The 22,837-nt window shown below is 35.3% G+C and overlaps 1 protein-coding gene across 5 annotated transcripts in view; it reads right to left on the bottom strand.

Annotated features, from left to right (window-relative positions):
- CNTN5 (contactin 5) overlaps positions 1-22,837 on the bottom strand; it is a 602,217-nt gene that overhangs the window by 338,762 nt on the left and 240,618 nt on the right. Inside the window, exon 1 of one of the 5 annotated variants that reach the window (XM_085064535.1) lies at positions 9,496-9,629. The exons of the other annotated variants lie outside the window; for them this stretch is intronic. The gene's annotated coding sequence lies outside the window, so the exon portion shown is untranslated. Of the gene's footprint in view, positions 1-9,495; positions 9,630-22,837 lie in introns of those variants that run through there. 5 annotated transcript variants of the gene reach the window in all.

Raw genomic sequence — 22,837 nt, forward strand, 5'->3', positions numbered from 1 at the left:
TCTCTAATTGATGTATCCATCCATAGAAATTAAATTTTGCTCTGAAAGAAGATTACCAGATGAGGGTAATTTCCAAATGGCAAAATGTCTACTGCAACTAAAAAAATACAGCTGTAACCAGAACTAGCTATTTACTGTAATCATAACCTGGTACAAATAACGTATTGGAAAAACATCACTTGGAAAGCTGTCTTAAATGAAGGACTTTATAAACTGAAATCTACATTCTTTATTTTTGCAAAAATGATTGTGTTGATGCATGTGAGACTAATATTTGTCTTTTTTTTAAATACAAGATTACATAGATAAATACAAATCTAATCGTATTACTTAATTGAAGATCAATTCAAAAGGCCTTGTAAAGAAATAAGATATTTGACAAATTACTGCCTCCAGTTTGTAACAGGTCCCTGTAGTTTGTGTTTGATCTCAGAATGAACAGAAAAGGTGGGGAACCAAACCAGTCAACAGCTCAGTCTGAGAAAAATAAGCTGTTATTAGGCCATTCTGGAGGAATTTAGTTGCCTTCATTCTGATTAGGAGAAGAGAGAACTGAACAGCCATCTTTGGACAGTACAGAAATTAGTAGCTGTTCAAAGAAGTAGGAACAGATGGATTAACTTTTCATGTACTAGCATTTATCTGCAGAGAGATGCTAGAAGACTGAGACAAATTTCTTCTCCCACCCTAGGTGTTAAAAAGGTATCAGCACTTTATAGGAGATTTTTCCTTTTCCTAATCAATATGAATACTTGTACACTCAGTGAGATAAAGGAATGAAAGGGTAATTAGGGGATAATGATAACAAAAAAAGAGTGTCAAAAGTAAATAGTGCATTTTTATGAACTCTTTTGATCAAAGACGCTCTACTCATATAACTGTCATCATTGTAAACAGATTTGTATGGCAGAATTCACATACATGAATTTTCTCCTGTCTTGAAATTAGGATTCTCCAATTTTTCAAAGTAAAATGTACTAAAAGGGTTAGAATTATTTTTAAAGAAACCAGTGCATATATTAAAGCTGTAGGAAAAATGAATGGACAGGATGAGACCACACACAGGACTACCCATGCACCATTAAAACAAAAGAGGTTGAAGACAGAATATGTTCTAACCAAGACTTTTTCAAAGGAGTGGATTATATTACCAGAGAACAAGATAAATCACTACTCAAGACTTAGAAAGAAAAGCCAAACCATGGAACAGTTTTCATAAAGAATATATCTTTTCATTTAGAAATGTTAACAGATTCTTTGAATTTGAGGAATAAGTTAAAAAATACTAAGAAATTAAATATGTGAATTACGGCGTTTCTAAACCAAAATTCTAGATTCTCTTGGGGGCCACTATAGTACTTTCATTGCTAAGAGATAAAGAGTTTGTACACATGACAGTGCAAACAAGATTCTTCTAGTAGTTATTTTTGAGCCAGTAAGGAGTCAAGCAATACTCCAATGAAATTTCTATCAGCCATAGGAAGCACCCAGATTGTGACGCTGGAAGAGAAATTGATGCAATACTCAGCACTGAGTTCTGTCCAGTCTCAGAAAACATATTGCCAGACCTGCTTTTTTACAAAAGAGTTTGAGAGATTTATAAAGACATTTGTGAAATAACTTTCCTTGTGAACACAGCTGACACAGATATATTACTGACAACTGGCAAAACAACAAAATGATAACTACAGATTTGTAGATCTAGCTCAACTCCAAGCAAACAAAGAAGAAAAAATCTTCACGCTGAAAGGTTTTTATGAAAGCTTCTACTGTACAAACACCCAAACCCCACAGGAGATAAAAACAAGGGACATAAAATAGCCTGCTACAGTTAAGAGTCACCAAGAGAAGGAATTATTTTTATTTACATTTCCATTTCAATTAATAGTATTGTCATATTACTTTTCCTTACAGAAAATTAGTTCACAGTTACAGGCAGTTTGAAAAAACTCAAAACTTTAAACAATTAAAACAACTTCAGAATGTCATTGTTGAAGGTTATTGTAATAAGGATATCGTTATTACAAAGGTTTGTGGCTTTACATATCTTCTGTCAATTAATCATTAATAGGAATATAGTTCAGGTTGGGAAAGGACCATTAAGAGCATCTCATTCCAACCCCCCTGCTGTGGACATGGACACCTTCCACTAGACCAGGTTGTCAGAGCTCCATCCAACCTGGCCTTGAACACTTCCAGGGATGGGGCATCCTGTCAGGGCAACCTGTGCCAGTGCCTCACCACTCTCACAGGAAAGAATTTCTTCCTAATATCTAATCTAAAACAAGCCTCTTTCAGTTTAAAGCCCTTACCTCATGTTCCATCACTACATGCCCTTGTAAAAAGTCTCGCTTTGGTTTTCCCTCTTTAGGTACTTGAAGGCTTTATAAGGTCTCCCCAGAGCCTTCTCCAGGATCAAGCCCAACTCTCTCAGCCTGTCTTCACAGAAGAGGTCCTGCAGCCTTCTGATCATCTTTGTAATCTTCTTGTGGACTCACTCCAACAGGTCCATGTGCTTTTCAGTATTATTTGAAATGTGGAAATCCCCAGGGAGAGAGTGCTAAATAGCTATTTTGTTGTTGCTGAGAGTTAAATGTTATGGAAAAGGAGTACTTCTTTCATATTACTAATATAATTACTCCTTGCCAACAATTGTCAGCAGCAAATGTTAAGACTGTGAGCTGCCAAAAGAGAACTTGACAGTGGAGAACTTCCTTTTGGAATGAGTGTCAGCTAAAAAGGTCAGTTGAACAGGAAATTAAAATGTCTTTTGAATTTATTTACAAACTAATACTAATGTCTCATAAGGTGTGTGGAGTAAAATTAAATATTTTACTACCATGTTCTAAACCAATTTTGGTTTTTATTTTTAATGGTTAGTAAATTATTTTACCTTTGTAATATAAAATAATTTTACAAAGACATTTAACTGATGCTCCTTCACACTGTTTTTATGTGGCACAAAGGCTCCCTGAGAAAGGAGCAAATTTAAAATTTCAGGTAGACTGGTATTAAAGACATTTCAAGCAATAAAATGAATTGTGTGAATCATAAGTTTTATGTAATTCAAGATTATTTCAGCTATAGGCAATTATGACGCTTCACAGACATGGAAACATCAAATCTATGTGCTGAAGCTATGAAGGACTTGGAACCACAGAAAGCTGTAGGGTGCAACTGACAAGCACTTTATGTTACTGCAATGAGCAGGATTCCTGTGGCACAGCAGAACACTGAGCAGTGGCTGCATAAGTTCTGTATTATATCCCTGTGGCATAGAAACTTTTCAGACATGGCATACCAATGTACAGAACGTGCACTAAATGAATTGTAGTCCATGATTAGGGCTTGCATATGTGTTTAGCAAAGGAATAACATGATTATCTAATTTGTAATGTACAAGAATATATGCAACTTCCTAAGGAACATAAGATGTATGTCTGTAAGTATGAAAGGATACAAAGAGTATAAACACAAATCATAATTGGTGCCCATAGTCTCCAACTGCTACAAAGTGAGGTCCCACTGTTTGCTACCTATCATCTGAGTGGATAATTTGCTGCTGGATTGTATCACTTTGAACAAAAGGAGCTGTGGAGTCAACCTCTGAATCTAGGTAAAGTCAGCCTTTGAAAGAAGCAGAATTTGAAAGGCTCTGTGGGAATTAAGGGCAGCAAGGTGCTGAGCAGGTGTGTTTCTAAATGCCAGTGCTGGAAATTCAAGGTAGTAGTCCCAGTTGTAGTTTAACTGTATGCTTGTCTTTCCATGGAATTGTCACCAGAATTGTCAGGGGTTGGAACTAGATGATTTGTAAGGTCTTCCAACTCAAGGTCTAAATCTTCCAACACAGGCCATTCTATGATTATTTAAAGTCAAAATACTTGCTATATAACTGGCTTTAGTGTCCCTATAATAAAAATAAATCTAAAAAAAAAAAAAAAAACAAAAAACAACCACTCATCAGCTATTGTCTATGGAACTTGTAAGACCATAAGTATCACCTTCTATTGATATATATTTTTTTTTCAAGGCATATCAATTTGGGGGAACTTTTTGACATTGGCTGAGCTTTTAATTAGATTCTGCTCCATGCAGACCTTGAAATTCTTCTGAAATGTTTTCTATGCCTTAGGAAAAGGCTGAAATGAAATATAATTAGTCTTTCCCCACTCATTTTCTCATTTCTTGTCAAAAATGATCTATCAGGTTTTCAAGTGGGAGATGCGTTCTGATACATACATGTTTATATTTTTCAGAAGACATCTACAGAGTTGTTGTGAATAACAATAAAAACAGCTCTGCAAAGTAAATAGAAAGTACTACTGCTTTTCAACAATTTTATTATTTTTCCTATCCCTGTGGGCAGGCATTCAGATTAAGCTATAACATGTTTTGACTCTGAAAGGAATAAAGGTGGAAAATATAACATTTCACTGAAAATATAGTATTGCTTTTAGAGTACTGGATTTATTTGATGGGGAACCTTGACCACTAATTCTTGTGAGCAGCCAGACAGGTTGCAAATAAATGTTTATTTTTCTTTATTTTGTCTTATAGATGGTCTCAGGGTTCCAATGTAATCTCACACATTCTCAGTTTAATATATGGCTAATAATATTGTCAAAAAAATCCCTAGCTGATTCCTCTTTAATTCTCCATTTTCTTCAACTCTAGAGCGATGAACTTGAAAACCAGAGTCTTGCCTTTCCATTTACAGTCATCAGGTCCTCTCCTTTTATAAGCTATTTGGGAAAAAAAAAAAGTGTGTATTCCCTTTAAATAGAGCAAGGTATGTGCCCATTTCTAAAACTACATGTTTTGCTTTAAGGAAGTGAAAACCATGAACTAATACATTACTAGGTATGTGTATTTCCATTTCAGGTTTCAAAAAGAAGATAAGATTCCAAATTATAAAGAAGCCAAGAAAAACAAGTGTTCTTGACATTTCCTACACATGCAGAGGGTTCAGAGAATGGTATGATGAAAAAATAAAGAATCTGACAAGTCAAAAGTCAAAATACAAATGACCTAAATATTATAGAGTCTGATTTACAGGTCTTTTGTCGAATCCAGCTTTAAAAGCCTAAATCAATGGTGCTTTAAATTAAAAGCTCATCTTTCTGTAAAGCAAGATTTCTGTGGTGCTTTTTAAAGGATATATGAAAATATAATGATGAATTAATGAAGAAACATTATTTTCAAAAAAATTACAGAAATTACTACTTTTTCCTTGATATTTAAAACCTTTAATTGCTTGTCTTGTGGATGGTTGTACAGCCTCCCAATAATTTTGCATTTGCACTGTGATCTAGTGATACAGACCAGCAAACTGAAATATTGATAGCTGCATAATTTTATGGCAAGAACTTCATAACTAGATTTGATCTTGAATAAATGCCCTTAGGTCAAAGCAGCCATCCAGTATGAACTCTGTGGTGGTGCTGGTAACCCTTTTTTGTCTTGCTACTATATGTGGTTTGCTTGAGAGTGGCTATCTGTGAACATACTTTTAAATTTCTATAATGTTTTCTAACACTTCAAACAATAACCTTCTTTGAAGGTTACACTAGTCATTTTTTTTTGTGGTAATGTTTCCTTTTTTCTACTTTTCCATTTTTCTACATGTACCGGAGAAGTATGAAGACCTTTGTGTTGTGTTAAAAATAATCCCCTTCTATCTAGACTGTAAAAGTTTCAGAGATAAAATTGATCCAGTACTAAAATGAGACCCTGCACTGTACTAACTTTCCTCAAACTGTATGAAATTGTATTCTTTACTTGTAATTTGCTGTCCAAAGTGAGAACTCCCAATGAAATTGCTTAGACCAGACAGAAGTCAAAAAATGGATGTGAGAGACTTCTTCCTGTAGTTTTCATATCTCTATACAATTTAAAATTATCAATTCTCAGCTGCATTTCTGCAGTAGCTCAGGGAAGGCTCGAGGTGATCTGGGGTAACAGAGCAGAAATGAATGCTAATATGAGGTTGTGCAGAAACACCCTCCTCTCGTGAAGGATCACTAGTGGCAGTGACACTGAAAGCAGTTGCAGCAAAATGGTGTGGCAATAGCTAATTGAAGGAAACTCCAGTGACCAGAAAGTAGGATTCCCTCATGCTTCTTTCCTTCAGGCTCTTACACAGCAAAATCCAAACTGCAACACATGGACTGATCCAGTTTCGCACATTGCTTTTGTCCTCAATTAGAACAGATGTGAAATTTCTGTATCTTATTCTTGCAATAAAGATCAGATCTGGTCTTTATTTTTCACTCATCAGATTGTAGTGGGAAGCAAATTACTTTGAGCCCTCCATCACTTTGCGGGGGGGGGAGGCTTGGGTTTATAAATAGTAGCATTGTAGGTCTGCTTTAAAAACAAACTACTTAGTAAAGGGCTTTGGACAGGCCATGGCCATGAAGAATGCTTTCACTCTCATCACTGAGACATGAAATGTACTTTGGAAAGCTCTGTGACTCACATGGCTTATTGCCCACAGCATCTGCAAAATCATTGATAAGAACTATGACTAAATTAAACTGGCACTGCAGTATTTAAGAGGTTTTTCTGAGTTGCACACGGTTAGCGAGTGGCCTTACAAAGTGGGAGCACAAATGCCTTTCTTTTACATGGGAGGCAAGGGAAAGCAATATTCCTTCTCACTGGAACAGGTCCAAATATTATCACTTCCAGAAAATAACTTCATGCTTGTGATAGGTTCAATATGCAAAACCCATTTTGCAGTTTATGATTTTGGGAGAGAGAGCAGTATGGTGATAAAAGTTAGTGAAAGAGCTACAGAAACTCATTCTGTTTCCATCCTGTTTCTAGAGTTTGGAATTTCTTTTTAAGCATGTACACAACAATTATTGATATCCAGTCCCCAATTCTTGTCACTTTATGTTGCACATAGAAAAAAGAAATCTAATATAATTAAACTAAACTGCCAACTTTAACACTATCCTTTTTTGTTTCTTAAGATGAATTGAGAGTATAATCACTTATGATGCTTGCTATTTCTTCCTAAGCCAATATTGAACAATCTATCAAACATGAAGTAAAACTTGCTGTCACAGGAAATCACTAAAAGCAACACCGTGCAGTCAAAATGAAGAAGGTAGTTTTTACAGACACACACAGAGGCACAGACACATTAAACTGAGCTGGTTGATGCCTTTAAGCTAGAGATCATGAATTCCCCAAACTTTTCACCTTTTAATATGATGTTTAAATAGTTAATGAAGTAGTTTTACTGAGCCATTTTCCATTGCTCTTTGGCTGACTTCCCCATTTTTTTAATCCATCGTGGGTGGGAATTTTTGCAATGGCCTTAAGGAGTCATGCACAGGTCCAGAATCAGCACTTCATTCGAGATTGCCCTGTCAATCACGTACTTGGGTGACTGCCTGTTAGATGCAAAACTGTGGATTGAACAATGAGATTATCCTTTTAAAAAGCTACTATACAGTGATAACAGTAAAATTGCCTGGTGAGGCATTTTAAATATTAAACTTCTGCATCAAAAACTTATGAAAGGCTCGATTCTCAACATTTTAGTCTTAAATACCTAGATTTTCTATGCCTTGCAGATCTCCAAATCCTTGAATTTAACATGGGGAAGCCTTTTTTTCAAGATTATTTTAGTCATCATCAAGGAAAAACAACAGTATTTTTGAACAATACATACTTACTCTTCAGTTGCACTTTACAATATGGATAACAGAAATGCAAAAAGGGAAGAAAATTACTTCACTTGCTTAGTTAATCTATAAGTTTACTGCCTCTTTTACTAAGTCAGTAGTCAGTACTGACCTATTGAAATTAACTGCCTTGGAAAATGAGTTAATGCCATATATATCAAGTCCTTGTAATATTAAAGCTAAGGAGTAAACCACTGAAACATTTCCAAGAACAGAGAATAATTACCAAACCTCAGAAAAATTAATATTACACTGCTTCTTCTTTCATCTCTAAAGATAAAAGAACGGCTACTCTTACACATCTGTCTCCTGCAGACTTCAGTTTTATTTTTACAAGCTGAAATGGAAGCTGACAGTGCTGAATTTACAAGTACACTAATGTATGTATATTGCTGCTCTTCTAAGTGTGACTTTGGTCCTTAAATATCCTTAGGTTTTCTAAGAAGTTGACAGTGTTTTGAAAATTTTCCTACTAATCAAAACTAATTTTTGAAAGGAACCAAATGTGTTTTCTCATGAGGAACAAACACAATTCAACTGGGAAATTCAAAAAAACCACTTTCTGGTTTTGTATTTAATTTATTTTTTTTTTTCCCCAAAGCATCTTCCTGAAAATTGAAGTGATTTCCTTTCATAAAATATAGGCTGATAGACAACCTCACCAAAACATTTGATTACTAATACAGAAAAATCGCAGCAATTTTCATACCATGCACCTGAAAGAAAATCATGATTAACATTTTCAGTTACTTGCAAGAAGCATTAAGTTGTATTTATATAATAGCTGAAAGAAATAAAGTATAATACAAAATTCATGTTATATGCAGTGTTTTAGGATTTGGATTCTTGCTCTGTGGGAAAGGAAAATTACTGTTAGGACTACAAAGATGACATCAATCTTGACAGTTTTTGGAACGAAGTACCTGCCAAAAAGAGCTGCCCACCTACCTGACAGCTTGTTATTTAAATACTTAATTTTCTCTCCTTACTCTTGCAGAACAGTGCTTCAGAGAATAAATCTTTCCTCAAACATAAATGACAACCCTAGAAAATAAGGTATACATTCTCTTTAAAGAATGTTCAGGATTTCTTTGAGCCACAAACCTAGGAGATCAGTGCTATAAGAGGAATTTAAGGAAATGTGTATGCTCTTTTACAACCACAGTAACACATCCTTTTCAATTACATACATACACACATAACATTCAATTACATACATAACACATCCTTTTCAATTACATACCTGAGAACAAGTGTTAAAACAAAGGACCACTAAACTGTTAACTAAGATTTTTGATTTTCAGTGTTGAAGATTTTTTTTCAGTGTTGAAGAACATACTAGAATAAAGTTTGGTTCATGCAACACAGAAATTTTATACTGTGCATATGAATAAAATCTTCAAATTATCTCTTAGGCATTATCCTAACAAGAATAAAACAAGGCATTGTTATGAATTACAAAAGAAGCAATACCTAAGGTGAGTAATTTCTGCCTGATGATGAATACTACAAAAAGATATATTCTACATGATTAGAATTGAGAACTATCATGGTTTAACCATAGATAGGAGCAAAGTATCATGCAGCTGCTCACTCCCTCTCCCACTCACCATGTTGGGATGGAGAGGAGAATGGGAAAAAAAGGTTAACTTGATAGATTGAGATAAGAACAGTTAATGATGGAAATAAAATATTAATATCATTAATAATAATAATAACGTAATGAAATGGGAGATAAGAAAAAGAGAGAGGGAAAAAAAACCCCAACCCACCAGTGATGCACAATGCAATTGCTCACCATCTGCTGACCGATGCCCAGCTGGTCCCCCAGCAGCGATGGGCTCCTACTGGCCAGCTCGACCCAGTTTTTATGCTGGGCATGACATTCTGCAGGACAGAATATCCCTTTGGCCAGTTCAGGTCAGCTGTCCCTCCTATGCTCTTTCCCAGCTTCTTGTGCCCCTCCTCACTGGCAGAACATGAGGCACTGAGAACTCCTTGACTTGGGGTAAGCACTGCTCAGTAATAACTAAATATCAGTGTTATAACATTGTTCACATACTAGGGGAAAAAACAGAGCACTGAACCAGCTACTAGGAAGAAAATTGACTCTGTCCCAGACAAAGCCAGGACAGAACCTCATAACAAATGTTTTAAAATACAGTTATAAGTAAAATTTAAAATGTATCTTGCTTTTATTTCAGGATAAAAAGCACCTGGCAACTAACATTTGGTAAATTGTCTTCTTTAAGTAGCACAAGTTTTTCTTTAAAACCAAATTCTAAGATATCTCTCAAATAATGAATCACTAAAGGATTGGGGGAAAAAATCACCTTCCTTTCAGATAAATACAAATACAAATATTATTAGAATAAAAGAAAATAATATTGCTGCACTTGTTTACAAATACACACTTTGCATTGCTTTGTAGTGAAATTACTTTTCATTCATAGTTAAAATAATAATAACAATAATAATAATAATAAGACATTATTACTGTGCTAAACTAAAAGTATCCATTGCCCGATTATTTCCTTGAGATATGTGGTAGAAGCATAAACTAAAGAAATTGTCTTGGGTAGAGACCTGTCAAACTACAGCCTAGAAACACAGCACCACTTCTACATGAAATATGACTGCACAGACAGGTGATGATAGACAGGAATTTAATCTATGCCAAACAGAAAAGCAGTATGAAGTTATGGTTTCTAGGCTAAAGTCAATTCATGACTATGTGTACTCACGGATAAATTACAAGTGCAATTACAGGTGACGACTTCAAGTTAATATCTGAGTAGGTATTTCTGTTTTTCTGGTAGCATGGCTAGCCACGTAAAACAGTGTCGATAGCTCTGTGGAGCTAAATTATTATGTAGGAAATCTATGAGCGAACTCACAGCTCTGCAGGTTATTGTATTGGTATTGTATTTATTTTAATGCATTCATCTGGTTTTAAAGTTTTCATTTCAAAAGATGTTTTCTCACTACAGATGTAGGAGAGTGCAATATCTTTGTGAAAAAACACAACTAGGAAAAATAGGAAAATTGTAATCTTAGTTCTCTGAGTCACTAAATACAGAAATACAGACATGAAAACTGTAATCTAGTGTATCTGACAGACAAACTACATAACATGAACTGATCCTAAAATCCCTCCTCAGATAGGTAGTGACATTAAGTGTCTCTATATCCAGATGTTAAAACTTGCCACTTGCCTGACAAATCTACTTTTTATATTGCACATGATATTATGCTATCAATATAAACATGTGTCACAAAGAAGTTTATTTGCAGAGGCAGAGCTTTGGAAAAGAAAGTAACATAAGACAAAATCAATACCAAAACAGAATCAATAAAACAAATTAGATCTGCACTATTGTTCTTCCTATTCCTGTTTGTATTTTACTTACCTAGACTTAAGTATATTTTTTTTTATTGTAAATTAGGTTCTTTCAATTCCTCCAGTGTACTATAAGAAATGATCCAGAGCTCAGATCTAACTGTATATACACGAGTCTTGCCTTTTCATTTATAGAAAAAAAGTAAATAAACAAAAATAAATAAATACTAAATCGTTACAGCACATGATCTGAAAGTAATTTTTAATCTATAACTTGTGGGAATGTGTTTATCCTACCAAGAATTTACCAAAGTGTGTTACAAAAGGGAAATATTCTGATCTCTTTGCAACACAAATCACTGTGGCTCATCTGCTTCCATGGATGTGGTGACTTTGCATTAGTGAAACTAGAGAAACTCTTGTGCTATGGATTGGGACTAAAAACCTTTGAATTTAGCTCATATGAACTTGGTGCATTGCTGCTTGAAGAAATTCTCAAGCAGTGCACTGCAGTTCTTGAAATGGCAGCCACATGGGCTGGGCAGCAACACTCAGTGATGGGTCCCACATTTCAGAATGCCAGCTATATAGGGGTTACATGGTGAGGGGTTTTTCAAGGAGGAGAGGAGCTGCAGGGGTGACTGCTGAGAGAAGGTGCATGATGCTGTGTGCACATTGAACAGAGAAAGTTCCAGACAGCTCCAAAAGGACACAGCACTGCCCACAGCTGGCACCTCAGCATTAACTTATTTGAGAACGGGACACAAAGTTATGCAACAGAATCTGGGAGACTGGAGTGAGAATATGTGAGAGGAACAGCCCTGCAGACCCCAAGGTCAGTGCAGAAGGAAGGGGCAGGATAAAGGTATTTTTTGATTTGTTCTTATTTCTCATTATCCTTCTCTCGTATTGATTAACAGTAAATGAAGTTAATTTTCCCCAAGTCAACTTTGTCTCGCCCATGACAATTGATAATCTCCTTGTCCTTATCTCAAGATTTTGATTTTAATTTTATTTTCTCCTCTACATCTTGTTGAGAATGGGAATGATAGAGTGGCTTTAGTTGACATCTGGTGGCCAGCCAAGGTCAACTCACCACACTAGCAAATGAAATGTATATGAAAATAAATACGAATTCTAGGGGAGAAAAAAAAAAAAAAATTGCTCTTCCATTAAGGTCACAACAGGATTTTTCCTATGAATGATCATAGCTGTAATAAAAAAAATATGTGAGTAAAAAATAAATCAAATCATGGATGTATAATGAAGACAAAACCAGGGTAGAAATTCACAGTATAGAAGAAACCAAATATTAGGCACTATTGTATTGTCCAAATGTTTTCCTATTTCTTTTTTCAAAGAATAATCGGCAGTGGAAACCTAAGGAGGGCATAAGAGCAGGGCATGAACTTACTTGTCAATAACCTAGAATGAACAATTATGGTAATGTCCATCTTCTGCAAGCAACAAACAGTGCTAATGTTTCCAAGCCATAGACTAGTTGACTAAGGAGAATCTCTAAAATTCATTTAACTTGAAAATGGCCCTGGTGAAAATCAGAATTGATGACAAAATGTATCAGAAGTAGGATACCCTCCTACTTCACTCACATTACACTCAAATGTAAAAAAAAAAAAAAATAAATTAATGTCTATTGATCTCTGGAGTAAGTGCTCTTACAAGCTTGTACCTGTACCATTAATTGATACTTTCCAGATGCACCTTTCTAGTTACTTATTCTATAATGTGGACATCCCTAGTATCAATGGCAACTCCCTTATTTTGTTTTTAAAATTTTCACTAACAGGAAATCCACTTGTTTTAATGTGCAGGAACCATCTAGAACAAAATAAATGTGTGCTTTTCTTCTGATGTTCCAAACTAACATGAGAGGCAAGAAAGGATTAGTTCACAAACAGGAATCACCAGAATTTCTGGCATGGCATTGCAGGCTAAAATAATTCTATCAAAAAAACCCCAAACCAACATCACTCAAATCCCCCACATCTCAGGTCTATTTTAAAAATAGGCATCTAGAGATAGCTCAGCTCAACTCATATTTTCAATCTAATCCCTCCAAGAAATGAAACAGAATTTTAGCTTACTTTTCACGGTCAGATTTAGCTTGCAAACACTTGGTTAATGTACTTGAAATAGCCTTTAAATGTAGGAGGCATGTACTTTAAACTAGCAATATGTGTGTGAAGCTTGAAAAGTGTTACAGTGTACTGGCTACATGCAGGAGAAAATAAACTTGTTAGATGTTACACTAAAGTGACCTGTTCCCCACTTCAGGTGATGTTCCTTGAGGTCACAAATTTACCCCTGTGAGAATGATGAGTATTTAATTCACTACAATACATCAATCCCAAAAGCCAAAGAAATCTATAGGTATGAACTTTTCCTACTATCAGCTTGGTCTGCTTACTACCTGCAAATTTTTAGTGTGTCTAGCACTAATTTACCAGGACCTGATTTTCAGACAGAAGGAAAATCTGACTTCTCCTCTGTGTTTTTACATTTACTTGATGTGTAGCTATTCCATCAACACATCTACAAATCTGCCATCTCCTCTCAGAACTCTTCCTTAATGGTTGACATCTTTTTTACGTGTGTGCACCTGAATATTGTGTGCACACAGTTGTGCCTGTCCAAAATGGATTATGCAGTCAGTTTAAAAGGCATGTTTAAGGTGATTTTTAAATTAAATTCTATCCTGATTGGTTATTAAAAACAGTCAAGATGCATTCACATTCAGAGGTTTCTGTTACTATCTTTGTTAATCTTCCTTCAGCGCTCTCATTCATATCTCAGAGACTCAAAATCTGCACAACTTCATCAGATGTTAGAAGAGTTTTCTCCAGGCTTAACAATATGGTCAGCTTCTGTCCCACATCCATTTGCAATCTTAATTTCCAAACTAAAGGCACTGGAACTGCATAACTGTCAGAAGAGTAATGACATCTCTCCATCTGCCCTTAAACAGAAGGAAAACTATCCTTGAAATGAACCCGTTGCAAGCTTTTTACGTCTCATCTTTTAAAAGTATCTTCCAATTCATTTACACTACGTCTGTCAATGAGCCGTTTGCCCACTGCTAGTGCCTGAATATCTAAATGTATCACTAGAAATTGTCTATCTTTTCTTCAGAAAGTGAAGCTCTGTTTCCATGGGAAAAATAAGTTAACTGAGACATTATAAATGTATCTTCTTTCAGAAAAAAAACCCCAAAAAATATACATTTGTTCTTTCTCCTCTTACCATTTGGATTCCTCAACCACATTTATTTTCTTCCAGAACAAGAATCCTGAACACAGTTAATTTTTTTTTTGTAGTGCTACATTTTTTTTGAAAGTTTGTCCACTGTCACATCCATAGTATTGCCAAACTCAGTCTCTAACTTTAACCACAAATTTGTTGATATTCTTATTGTTTCCTACCGTAGTGCTGCAGTCACTGCAACATTTACAATTTCCATGCAGCCCTACTTCAGAGAATAAAAAAGTGATACAGCCTGATTATCATTATACTCCAAGGCAGTATCAACCTCTTGAAAGAAATGAGGCAAAAGGAAAGGAAATAGATACCAATGGAAGAGGTAAATGACAACTAAAGAAGAATGCATTACCTAATGAATAATTTTAAAATTCTAAATAAAAACCTTGAGTTAAGGAACTGTTTATTATTAGTGTTGACATTGCCTAATATGCAAGATAAATATAATGAAAATAAGATTTCAGAATGTCATCTGACTCAATTGCTTTTTAAAAGACATTTGGAAATTACAAATTTCTGCATTTAGGTATAAGGCACTAACTCCATTTATCTTCTTATGTCTATATTCATTACTATCTGATGCAAACGAATTTAGGAAAGATGTGACTAAAAATGAGTTTCATCATAACCTTCAGGAGCCCTGAATCAAGTCATTCTTTTAGGAGGGTACTTAGGAAGCCTGAGAGGTTGCTCTTAAACATATTTAAAGAGCAACCAAGCAGCAAATAAATATTTCAGACCAATTTGAAGAAGGTATTTCATTTTTTCATTACTATCAATATATGAATTTGTATTTAAAGAACAGAATTATTCTGTTGACTCTCTCGATTAGCTATCATCCAGCATAGAGCAGCTGCTATTCAAAATGCCTTCCTCAGACATCCTGTTGAGATAGGACACTCCTGTGTGTCAGAATTTCACAGAAAGTTAGTGTCCTGCAGGAGAGAGAGTCTCAGGATTGTTCAAAGCACAGTCACCCACAGCTAACCAAAATCTGATATATCTGCTTGATATATCAAGCAGAGAAAGGCATCTTTGAATTCTCATTTTGTTTGATATTTATTCATGACACTCGAGACTATGCCTGCCTATGCAATTTCAGGATACTGACTATTTTCCCAATGAAAAATACCTTAAGTAGAACCCCCCTAAAGCCTCTCTCTGTTTAGGAGCATTGAGGTGTGAAAGGATCTGGGGTTTACTTTTGCTGTTAAAATATCAGCAGAAGAAATAAGTTATTCTTTCCTATCGCTGTTCAGTTACAAAAACTCAGTGCCACATTTCTCAGTTTCCAGTTCCTAAAATGTTGAAAGGCAAAATAGCACACATGACTCTCATTCCTCATGCTGAAGTCAATTTCCAAACACAAAATTATCAGACTGTACAGAAGGAAAATGGATTGGAGAAATTGATCTCTTCCATGACTGGCAAACCCAACATTTCCTGTGAATTGTTTCAGGGTTGAACTCAATGGATGTTTGGTACAAACATGTTGAAGTAATCTGCAGTGCAGCAATGGGGAATTAAGTCTTCTCACTGCCAAAAGATGTAACAAAAGATATCCTGTTCAGCTCTGCACTTAATGTCAGAAAGGAGTATACCAAGATGCTAACAGACTAATAACCAGTCCTGAGTTGCTGTGAATGACAGTTGTCTGAGGAGAAAGGAAGAAAATTTCAGATTAAAAACAAACAAAAAAGCATCCATACATTTAAAAGATGTCACTATGGTCTTGAAGGCTGTTTTGAAAAGGATTGTGGCCATGTTGGAGCATTTGATGCATACATAGCAACCAGGTCTTTGACAATTTTTTAGGACACAAAAATCCTTTCTTAAATAATTTTCTATAGAAACTGAAAGATGAAGGAACATCAAAGTCCAGTATGTGATGCCTCTTCATTTCTTATAAGCTTTTTGACTTGCTCTTGAATATGAGCACCTAAATTGTTGTTTAAATCCTATAAGCCCCACATAGGAACTACAGCAGCCAGTCTGCTCTTACAATACAGATTATTCTGCTTTTCCTCTCCTCTCTCAGATAATACAGTTAAAACAGAGCTTTCTGAGGATGAACTTGTCTTCATGAACTTCCGATACCAATCCAGATATTTCTATAATTTATTTTTAATATACCTATAGCTTTTCACAAAAGCGATGATGCAAATTAAGTTCTTTTTTCTAGCATTCCTTATAGAAAACCTAATTATATTGTATGAATTCTGGTTAACATTTGATATGGTAGAACAAGAATTTCACATCTTATTACCAAAAAGTGAAAACTGTTTTAGTGCTCCACTTTTTAGCTCTTCTCTTTTGTAAACTTACAGGCTACTACTCTTTGTGAAAATTCAGTGAATTTTCTTCTTTTACTTTTAGTAAAAACTGAGCCATGTCCCTTTGTATACAAATTTAGTCAAACTAGCAAAGTTTTTGTGCAATGAATAATTGGATACCAGAATATCTTTGGATAGAGAGAACTGGGTGGGGTGTTTTTGTTTTGTTTTGTGGGAGTTTTTCCCCATTTGTTTTTCTTTGTTTTTCTGAAGAAATGCAATTACTTTTACTCTATACTATAAATTACAATAAATTGTTTGGAGATAGAAAATGTTTCACATTACCCCTAAAGACCCTGTTTTAAATGCAATAACATTTTTAGCTCATTCATTTTGTTATACAAGAAGAAATATTTTTATTTTAACTGAATTGGCAGAATTCTAACAGAATTTTAACTGGCTTTCTACCCAGTCTCATTTACTGCTTTGATTTCTGGCTTTAAATCTTGTTTCTCCTGTCTGTTTCAGACTCATGCAAGGCTCAGTCATTCTCAAAGTTTCTATCCTGTGACCCACTGATCTTAGTTTTCCCTTTTGTCCTGACCTCCATGAGTTTGATCACTCTGCTCTCTCTTTGTAGAGACAGAAGGTTGCATGACCCACACCTAGAAATCAGCAGAAGAGAAAGTGAGCCTAGTGTGTAAAAGGGATTATTACTCCTGCTGTGGGATTCTGTAGTTGGTAGCATGCAATTTCTTTTCTGTCCTCAGAGCTTTACTGCACTTTTGCTAGCTCACAAGGTGATAAACCGCTTTTCTCTGAAAATCTGTCCCTCAACCATCATTGCTCGAAAACTGTGTGTCTTCCCTGTCTACCATTCTGTAATGCTGCTTTACAAGGCATACATTTTCATGGTAAAGTTAATCCCTATAGACAAGAATAAATTTGTACAGTGGAGGATACAGCAACAGCCAAGGAGTTCTCTGCATAAGGGGCCAAACCCAGTCAAGAGCTTCATCACACTATCTCCATCTGGAAGTGTGTGAAAAATCCTGGTGAAAGAATAAAGACTAAGCTCAGTCTTAGGAGAGCAGATGCTGGACATCAACATGGTGCCATAATCCACTGAGATGAGAAAATGTATCCCTGCAGTTCAGGGAAGTCTCTCCCATGCACTGATATTTTGCTTTTTTCATTCTGTGCCTAATGTTCCTTTAACTTTTTCTGTTACTTTCAGTTCTCCTTTAGTTCTACAATTTTTCCTCTACCCCTCTTTCCCACTTCTTTTCCTCTAATCCTTGTCTCAGGGTACCTTCTATTGGCCTAAAAGACCATCTATTATCCTATACATAGAGAGGCTTCTTCAGCTTTGCTGTGTTGAACTTATAGTCAGCTGATATTGAGCCACATCTAGGCTATAAATATTTCTCTTAATATTTTTCAAGTGCTAATTAATATACCATATTCTTTATTACCAAAAAAAAAAAAAAAGTTTCCTTTCTTAGATGCACTGTGGCTATACTTTATGGAAAACATACCCACTTCCATTTACACAGGCATTCCCTTTGCACTTGTATGCTCACCAACAAGTTGCCAAAACTCTTTGCAGAGGCCTTGTGACAAGGTTCATAATGTACTTTTGCATATCCAAAGTCAGTATTGTCACTGACAGTATTTCATTAGCAAGTTCTTCCAAGATGATAATTTGATCTGATTAATTATGAAGGCTGAGAATTTTAGGAAACCCCTGGTGAGCAGTAGCAGTCCATGGGAATAACAGTGACTGGCAATGAGGGGAGGAGACTGCCCAGGAGACACGGCTTGTTATCAAGTCTGTTGATAATAAACAGTGCTAGTAATGCTAAAACAAATACTTCCTAAATAATTTCATTTCCTTGAATTGCTTCTCAGTATTAGTAACAGGTTTCCATTTTTTATCCTGGTAGAATAAAGAGGGCTTTACTTTCCCATTAAATTTCACTCACACTAGTCTGACACATACCAGGAATGCTAATCCTAAAGGACTGAAGAAAACGACTGCTAGGTTACTCTTGGTGTTTCAAGTATTTGACTCAGGCTGTCAGGATGGATGAACAGGGAGACCCTCCATCAAAGTGAAGCCACAAAGATAAGGCTTCAGAGTATTTCTTTTGCTGTGTTGGAAATATTGCTAGGATAGACACCTACCAAACTTTGAGGAAAAAAATCTCAATGGAAGACGTGAAGGCTAGTAAAAGGTATTAAGATGCCATCCACATATATCCTTGAAAGAAAATATCTCATTAACCTTCTTTAAAAATCAGACATCTTGTCCTTGATACAATTATTAAATAACTACAAGTATTAATAAAAAGGGAAATTTTCCACTGAAGTGAAGATGTATCTTGTGGTCAGTCTAAAGACACCACACAGCAGGGTGTGTCCTTTCCTTTCATGGGATGATGGAGGCTTCACCTTATATGAAAGGAAGAGTCCTGTTCTAAAAAATGCATAACTGCAGTATCCAGTGATATTTTTTCTTAATCCTTCCATTTTTATGAATCTGTTACTGACATAAAACTTGCAGTATGCACCGAATTAAAAAACACACCTACTTTCAGTTAAAACCAATATGTCGACAAGAGAACATCTATTCAAATTGGAAGGAATTATTTATTAAAAAAAAAAAAATCAGAAATTGCCCTAGATGTCATGATTTCCCTCAAGCTCACCTTTCAAATCTGACTTGGATTTTTAGTGCCTAGGTTAAAGCTTTAGAGTCTCCAGTACAAAAACAAGAAAGACTTGGTGTAATGTACTGAGAAGCCCATACAAAATAACAATGGTCTTTCCAATGTTCATCTTAAAGTTCTACAGAAAGATCACAAGTTTCCATTTGTTTTTTACTGTTCAATGTTACCAATAGACTAGAATGCTTAATGATAAGCAGAATATCTATATCTATGTCAGCTGCTGTTTGTGTATTGATTTAGAACTAAATTTTAGACAAAACCTATTTTCATAATCTAATTTTCAGCTGACAAAAACAGATGAGATTTAGTGATCACAACTGCAAGATAATGCCTACTTTGGAAGTACACCTTCACTTACCCATACGGAATACCAGTTCCTAAATAAACAATTAAAGAAACAGACTTGAAGGTAATTTGTCAAAATCAAGAAAAACTACTTTGTGTATAACAAGTGTCTCAAAAAGGACCTGAAGGTTATTTTCTGACAATTACTAAGTACTGTTTTCCCTATACTACCCACTTTTTCCTTTTTTTTTAAGGATTAAGTAATGTTACTGTACATAATTTTTTCCCCTTCCAAGCTTGAAGTTGCATTTTTATTCCTTTCTGTGTCTCCTTCTTTAATAAAGGAATTGAGTGACTGTTATTCCATGCATCATGTCTCAATAATGAAAACATATCTTTTCCAGATCCACAGTACAATCACAGAATCATAAAGTATTTTAGACTGGAAAAGCTCTCTAGGATCATCAAATTGCACCCTTAGTTTAGGACCATCCTATTCACTGTTAAACTGTATCCCCAAGTGCCACATCCACACAGGTTTTGAACAGTTTCAGGGATGGTGACCTCACCACCTCCCTGTGTAGCCTGTTCCAATGCCTCACCATCTTTACAGTGAAAATTGTTTTCCTAACATCCAATTTGAACCTTCCCTGGCACATCTTGAGGCTGTTTCCTCCTGTCCTATTACCTGGAGAAGAGGCTGACCCCTCACCTGGCTACACCCTCCTTTCAGGCAGTTGTAAAGAGTGACAAGGTCCTCCCCTGAGCCTCCTTTTCTTCCAGGCTAAACACCCCCAGCTACCTCAGCTGCTCCTCACAGGACTTGTGCTCCAGACCCTTCCCAGCTCCATTTTCCTTCTGTGTTCTCCAGACCCTCACTGTCCTTGTTGTAGAGATTGGCCCAAAACTGAACACAGGGTTCATGGTGCAGCCTCACTACTGCTGAGTGCAAAAGCAAACCTGTGACTCACAATTTTAGCAAGCAGATATGAATGCTTGTATCCTTATGTCATGTTGTTGCTCATTCTTAGGACAAAGGCCTGGCAGATGTACAACTTCCCCACACCTTTTTAGTTTTTTCCAAAATGCTCCTCAAACTTCTTAAATAATGATTATTACTGAAAACATGGCAATGGTTATGTTTTTGGGGTGCTTAAAGTACTCACCCATAGTTTTCTGTGTCTAGTTTTATTCTCAACTTTCTGTCCCAGAATAAAATTATTCTGACTTCTTACATATTATCTTTAGTACTGCTAAATGCCAGCAGTATGAATACAGACAGTTATTTCCCTCCAAAAAAAAAAAAAAAAGAAAAAAGAAGAAAAAATCTAATAAATTCAAGTTTTCCAATAGCTATCTTTGTACCAAATTAATGTTCTGGAGTAGTAACTTTTACAAGACTGTTGGATAGAAATTAATTTCAACAAACTCTGATTTTCCTCTCTTCTCCTTGGTATATTAATTCTAGTTGTCTAGCACATCAGACATTTTGGCTATTAAAATGTCTTGCTTCCTGACTCCTGTCTTTCCTAATGAACTGTCAAGTCATCTGTTCTGCCCATGGTCATGATTTACTAACCATAACCGATAGTGATATTTTATGACATGCATTTGTCTAATTTGGATGCCATTTCCATGTGGTAATTTTACAATGCTGAAGCTTACGCTATTGGTAGACCAACAAAGATTTTAATAATATTAAATCAGTTTCTGAAATCTGTTTGAAAAATCAGACTTTTATTAAAAACAACCTGAACAAACAACAAACAATCTTCTTCTGTAACCATATACAATAATATTCAAGGCTGAATTTTTCTGCTAAAAAAATCTGTGCTGTCACATTGCATAAACTCCCAGAGAAGAAAGCCAATATTTAGGAATAAGATGTCTATTGGAACTAAGAATGCAGTTGAAGTCTCTTGACTCTTGTGTGGTAATCTTGGCTCTAAAGAGCAAGTGATCTCACACACTGAAGCACACATTTTTAATATCATTATTTTTTCTGTACCAGAGCATCTCATATATAATTAAAAGTATGACTTGATAATAAAATCTGTTCTTAAATTCTTTCAAATAAATTATAATCTTTTGTTTCGCTCTTGACATGCAAGATTTGATATTGAGATAATATTTGAGTACTTTATATTCTCTTCATAAATAGAAGCCTACTTCTCTAAGTTTTATGTATATTCTATAAGTTTTTTGCCAGTGCTACAGCTAAATGCATGAAGGAGAGACACAACAGTTCTTTGTCAAACACAGTGTATGAACCAGGGAGTATCAATATGTGTGTGTTTGCACAAGTTCAAATGTGTGTGAGAGAGAGAAAAATAGAAAATATTTCTTTATTGTGCTGAAATGTAAAAGTATCAACCAAGAGTCAAGGCAAGAATGCAACAGCATGCATTCAGTTGTTCTCAGCTTACACTACTTACACAAAACACAGAGCAATGCACTGGGAGCATAATACATCACAGATGGTTTTGTTTAAAACTTTTAAAATATATTGATTGATTTATTAAATGGTATTACCAACAACAGGTAAAAATCTTATTTGGATATGACCTATTTATCTTTCTAGCATGTTGAGTTCCTCAAAAAAGAGATTGATTCCCAAATATTATGCTAATAGTATTTTTCCCCTTACTTTTGAATATATTTTGCATGGAATCAACCTAGACTATGAAGAAAAATTGAATTACTATCTATCCTCACACTGATGACATAGCAAAAAGCTATCACATCTGCCAACAGAAGCTTTTCTCTTATATTTAAATATATGATGATACAGCACTTAGAAATGTTAGCACTTCCTAATCTCAGCACTTTGATCAACATGAAGATAGTCTCACCATGCTTCCACAGTGTTATAAAAACCTGCAAATGACCAGTACCTGTAGCAAAATAATTTCTACAAAGTAAATATAAATGGCATCTGCGGCTCAGAATACTTTAGCCGTATAGCTGGAATTTGAAAGGCATATTCTAAGCAAAAATCCTGCTGAGGTTGCATTTTTTTAGAGGCTTGTGGGAAATTAGAGATCTATCAATGACATGCATCATCACTTCAAATGAACTGTGGAATCCAATAAAATAAGTGTTTGGATTCCACACACTTAGAAGTGGGCACAAAAATGTTTAATTTCTCCTGATTTCATGCAAAGGTTTTTCATTATGATACCATTTTTGGCACTTCTGAAACTGAAAAACTGCGTAAATAGGCTAAACCTTAAA

Source organism: Lichenostomus cassidix, chromosome 1 (assembly GCF_008360975.1).
Source record: "Lichenostomus cassidix isolate B80296 chromosome 1, HeHo_3.0, whole genome shotgun sequence".
NCBI lineage: Eukaryota > Metazoa > Chordata > Aves > Passeriformes > Meliphagidae > Lichenostomus > Lichenostomus cassidix.